Raw genomic sequence first — 5,827 nt, forward strand, 5'->3', positions numbered from 1 at the left:
TGGTGCGAGTGCGAGTGGAATAAGAGCGGGTATGCGCTGTCGCAGGTATTTACCGGGCACGGCGTGTTCGGTAGGTATCTGAAGCGCATCGGGGTGGAGAGGAGTGCGCGTTGCTGGTTCTGCGATGCGAATGAGGACACTACGGAGCATACACTCTGGGAGTGTCCAGAATGGGAAGGCTATCGGGTGGAGGCCAGGAAGAGCGGACTCGACCTGGACCGAAACAAGATAGGAAATGAATTGGTGGAAAGTGTGAGAAAATGGGAAGCATTTGAGGGCCTGACGGAGAAAATCCTGAAGGCCAAGATTGCAAGGGAGAACGAGAGGAAGAAAAGTGGGGTGCGTGGCCGTATCCGCACCTAGTCTGAAGATTAAGGAAGCCCTGATGTAATGCCGAAAGGCGGTCCCGGGGCAGAAGAGGGGAGGTGGGTTTAGTGGGTAGGCGGGCGACATAATGGTCGGTCGAATCCCACACTACCCGGCTGTGGACCAAGTGGGGCGTCTTAAGAAGATTTCCTCCTCGCAAAAAAAAAAAGGTAAGTATATAGCAAAATAAACTTAGTTTTTTGTATTAATCTATTTATTAACGGAAATCACCATATTCCAAACGAATTATATTTAATAAAGCTTCCATTGGGTCGATATTGATTTTCCGACAATAGCGACGCCAGAGTTCTTCACACAGAACATCATCGAATTGACTTTCCGGTATAGATCGTCCTTTCAATTTTCGCTTCAATACGTTCCACTGAGATTTTATCCTTTGTGTATGTGTCCCATCCTCAGCAACAAACTCTTTGCTGTGATTTACCGTATGATGACCGTAGCCCAAATTCTTAAGGCCATCATACGCCTTCCAACAATCAGTCCACACATCGGATCCTTCAACTACATGTTTCTGAATGATGGGCAGCAGAACCTCCGCACTACGCTTGTTGTCAGGACATAGTACAAAACGCAAATCTTCCGATCTTTCCGCTATTATGCCTAGAACCCAATGCCCATTAAGAATCCTTCCCGTGTTATATTTTCTAAGACCAAACATAGACTCGTCAATCTAAAATGTAATACTATTTATTTACCAATGTATTTATGTAAAATTGAATCATAAAAAGATTCTGGAACTAACCCGAACTAACCTGAACTACAACACCTTGACCTCCAGTTTTAGGTATTTGTTTCTGCATTTTGGAGAAAGTTTCTGTTACCATTTCCCTACAATATCTTACACGATTGGAAATTGTGTCAGTAGCAAGCAGCTTTTCCCCATCTTGCGTACAAACTCGCTGGATTTGTTCATAACTTGAACCGTGAGCGTAATGGTAAAGTATATTAGTATAAAAAGATTAAATTAAAAAATATATATATATTTATTAATTAATACTCACATAAATTCACTTTGAATTGAAAGCCGAGAATTTTCAAACCATGTGCCACTGGAGACGAATATGTCAGGTCAACATTTATTCCGTTTTGGACATCGATATCGACCCAAATTAGTGTCAGAGTCAAAATAATGCGAAAAACGCGCAACTGGTTCGGAATGACCTTTTGTTTTGCTTCTACAAAATGGCGGCTTCGGAAGAAGTCCTTCTCGTAAAGCTAGTTGATAGCCTTCTTCACGGGTTTTAGGCAACATATTATCAAACCATTTACATTCCATGATTCCAACTTTAAATTTACAAATAAAATCGTTTACTTATATCGGTCCTATATAGGTCGGATTTTCTGCGCCATAAGGGCGCCTACCATCATAAACCCAACCGTCGGGCGCATACCTATATCGGTCCCTTTTATTGGGGCATTGGAGACACGCTAAATTGCAGATCTCAGCATTAGTTCAATTTAAACTGCGTCTATTCACAAGTAGGGTATTTCCCAAACATAAAAAAACCTTCGGTATGGCTTTTTGGGTGTCGTCGTCACTCCCTCCACATAAAATCTCCCCAACAAATACTGACATACATTGGCGTAGCTTAAGGGACTAACTACAGCTAGTTTACGATTAAAATTAACTAATTACCTAACTCAAGGCACCAACAATACTACAACTTACCTTTTTTTTTTTTTTTTTTTTTTTTATAGAGGTTTAGGGCAAAAAATGCATTTATGCATCCCAGGTCGTGATGGTCCGTTGTTGTGTGACCTGGGTATGTGGGACTCGGCGTGCGCATGCGCAATACCCAGTAAAAAACCCTTTGTTTTTCTCTCTTCACCCTGGTTCCCCCCCGGGACCGCCTGCTCGGCATTACTTCAGGGGGGGGGGGGGGGATTTGGACTTCTCCTCCCCCTTTTGCGGCGGGGGGGGTGTCTCCATCCGTCTCCCCCTTTTTACAGGGGGAGTTCCACACTTCCCTCCCTCCTTTGGTTAGGTGGGAGTTCCGCAGTTATCTCCTCCTTTTGACGGGGGGAGTTCCAGTGCTTTCCTCCTCTTTTTTACGGGAGGAGTTCCGCGTTTTCTCCCCCTTTTTACAGGGGGAGTTCCACACTTCCCTCCCTCCTTTGGTTAGGTGGAAGTTCCGCAGTTATCTCCCCCTTTTGACGGGGGGAGTTCCGTTTGGACTAAACCTCCCCCTTTCTTAAGGGGGGAGGCCGCCGTCCGTCTCCCCCTTTTTACAGGGGGAGTTCCACACTTCCCTCCCCTCTTGCGAGGGGAGTTCCGCAGTTATCTCCCCCTTTTTACGGGGGGAGTTCCATGTTTGCCCGCTGCGTCAGTTACCCCCGGGGTACCGGGGGGCATCCAGGGGCACCACGAGAAGGTGCAGCTTGGTCTTCCGCCCCCACTACAACTTACCTAAACTTACCTCAACTTACCTCAATTTACTTTCATTTATCCCAACCAGCACCCCTGTTTGCTCCACGGTCCCGTAAGAGAGTCAAGTATTGAAATAAATGTGGAAAAGCAAACTTTTGAACAAAGCATTTCCGCACCAAAAAAAAAACATATTGGTGAACTACTAAGCGAGTAGATTACGGAAAAAAAGTAACGCTCTAAGTGGTTTCCGTGATATCCAAGTTGATCCTTTTTGTCGGCCGAGGCATTTGTCCTAAATGCCTTTTTCTTTGCTTGTCTCCTTTGCCGAATCAATTCTTTGGTATCGTCCGGGATTTGCGCTATGTAGTTCCTTATCATCGGTTTCTTTGTGATTTTCGAACTCGCGTCTAGAGCTGTTCTTATGTCTCTCTCCAGGGTTGAAACGGCCTCCTCAATTTCAATTGCATTTTCTATTCTGCCCGTGACAGATAGATCTCTTTGTAGAGTTGTTCTGAACAGGCCCCAATTCGTCCTTCTGAGCTCGATATTGACCTCGGGCGGTGATTCTTTTCCTAGTAAGACTCGGATTGGATCGTGATCTGAGGATCCTTCCCTTAGGACCTCCATTTCTACTTCCATGGTTAGATCCCTGGCTAGCATGATGTCCAATATGTCATTTGTTCCTACGGTTGCCAGATGCGTAGGATCTTCTGTTGCCATTACGTGCACGTCTTCTCTTCTATCTAGGAATGATTTCAGCTGCCTGCCTTTGGAATTCGTGACTCTGTAATACCAATCTGGAGATTTCGCATTGAAATCACCGATTGCCATGTGTTGTCCTCTTTGCTTCTTGAAGAGCACTTTGTCCAGGTCGTTATGCAAGAGCCCTAGGTGCGGTGGGTGATAGCAGGAGGCAATTCTCAGTTTACCCCTGGTGATATTGACCTCAACAGCTATAGCTTCCATTGCTTCCGTTTGTATCGGCGGCAGCTGGACGTGCTAGATGTTATCCTTGACTAGAAGTGCCGTTCCACCGTATGCCACTTCTCCTTGGTTTTCCTTATCCTTCCTGTGTATTAGGTATCCTGGGATCCTGAAATCGTCCGTAGGTCGTAGCCTCGTTTCTTAGATAGCCACGATGTCAGGTTTTAGGCGTTGTAGCAGCTCCTGCAGTTCTGTTTTACGCCTCTTAATACCGTTGATGCTCCACGATATTATCTGCAGTGCTGAAGGTTTTTTTTTGGGTGTGAATCCATTAACCTTGTATTTTTGGAAGATTAGCAAAAAATGCACTCATCGCCGAGTACATCATTTGCATCTGTTTTAAAGCCTGTTGGAAGTCAACAGGCTCTTCTTTCTTGCTCATGGTTATTTTAGTGCCTTAATTCGCACTGCCCGAAAAAAGAGGAAGACGGTTTCTGCGTCCTTTGTACAGAAAAGGGACATCGCCCGGGAAACAATAGGTGCGCGAAATTCCGCGACGCGCTAAATCGCGCGAGGTCGGCCAGGAGGGCCGATCAGCAGCGCGAGGAAATGCGAAAACAATGCGAATTGCTTGTCGACCCGAACGCAACGATCGTCGATAGTCGCGACCAAAACAGCGAATAAAGCACACCGTTTTAATCGAATTTAATCCGCGTTTCTCTTTCGTCGAATCGTCGATTGTTTTCCTTTTTCTAGTGCTTGACGGAAACTTCTTCACAAAACAAGGAAAAAACTTTATTTTTCTTTCCCAGAAATCAAACCTCCGTTTTGTTTCTCATTTTTCGTTTAACTAATGAAAATCCATTTGAGAACGACTTTCCTACAAATCAATACCAATCGCTCCATAAAAGCGCACGACATGGCCTTCCTTGAAGCTGCTAAGCGAAATGCCGATCTAATAGTGGCTAGCGAGCCTAATAAAAAATTGTTGCAAAGAAATCCAAAATGGCTAAGTGATAATTTACAAAATGTCGCTATTTATGCTCGGACCAATACGGTCAAGTTTTCGAAAATTAAGCCCGGAGACGGCATAATTGTACTATTCGGAGAAGAATATACAATTATAGCCGGGTACATTTCACCTAAATGCACGAGGGACCAATTTGATCAATACTTGAACGATTTGCAACAAGCGGTTGCCGGCCGACACGGCGAATTAATTTTAATGGGCGACCTCAATTCAAAATCGCCGGATTGGGGATCGACGACCGAAGACGCCAGAGGCGCGGCACTATCCCAGATGTGTGTGGGACTCGATTTAGTGGCTCTAAACATGGGCGAGCCCACATTCGTCAGAAGAGAGCACCAAACGTGCATCGACGTCACGTTTGCAAGCGAAAACCTGGCCAATCGCGTCACTAATTGGCAGGTCTTGGATAATGAGCCGTGTTCGCCGCACAGACATATTTTATTTGAAATTGGCAGCAAGCCGGGATGGAAAACGCGACTGCAAAACAGCTGCATAAAGCCGGAAAAAAAAAATTCGTCGATACCTTCGGTGAACTTTTGACCCGCTCCCCGAGGTGAATAGCGGGAAAGAGTTATCGAAAATCACGCGAATAGCTTACCGGGCCGCATGCGATGTAAATCGCAACGGTGCAACCGGCAGTCAAAATCCGTACTGGTGGACCGAAGAAATCGATAGTATTAGGAAGAATTGTGTAAAGGCTAGGAGACTTGCGCTTCGCGCCCGCGGAAATCGTAACGTCACGGATGTCAATGCGGAAACGTCGTGGCAAAAATACAAGGACGAGAAAAAGAAACTTCAAAAAGAGATAAATAGTCGTAAAAAGGCCAACTGGGTCGAATTATGTCGTAAACTCGACGAGGACGTCTGGGGGGACCGTTACAAAATCGTCATGAGGTATCTCAAGCCCGGAAATCCTTTCGAATTAACGACGCTCAGAAAATTGGAAATCGCGGAACACTTCTTTCCGCTAGGCCCCGGCTACGTTCCAGGAAAAATCATGCCAGTCGTTTATACTCAGTTCTCGAAAGAGGAAGTACAAGCGGCCGCGAATAAATTAAAAAACGCAGCTGCCCCCGGCCCCGACGGGATGAGGGCGGAAGCGGTCAAGTTCAGTTTCG

The 5,827-nt window shown here is 45.6% G+C and overlaps 1 long non-coding RNA gene across 1 annotated transcript; it reads right to left on the reverse strand.

The window, feature by feature from the left end:
• Nucleotides 1-511: 511 nt before the first annotated feature.
• LOC136419045 (uncharacterized) lies at nucleotides 512-2,838 on the reverse strand. The gene is made up of 3 exons (XR_010753061.1): nucleotides 1,389-2,838; nucleotides 1,140-1,302; nucleotides 512-1,057 (listed from the first exon to the last, which is right to left on the reverse strand). It is a non-coding gene; the product is annotated as an uncharacterized lncRNA (long non-coding RNA).
• Between the last annotated feature and the right edge of the window lie 2,989 nt (nucleotides 2,839-5,827).

This window comes from Euwallacea similis, unplaced genomic scaffold (genome assembly GCF_039881205.1).
Source record: "Euwallacea similis isolate ESF13 unplaced genomic scaffold, ESF131.1 scaffold_61, whole genome shotgun sequence".
Lineage (NCBI taxonomy): Eukaryota > Metazoa > Arthropoda > Insecta > Coleoptera > Curculionidae > Euwallacea > Euwallacea similis.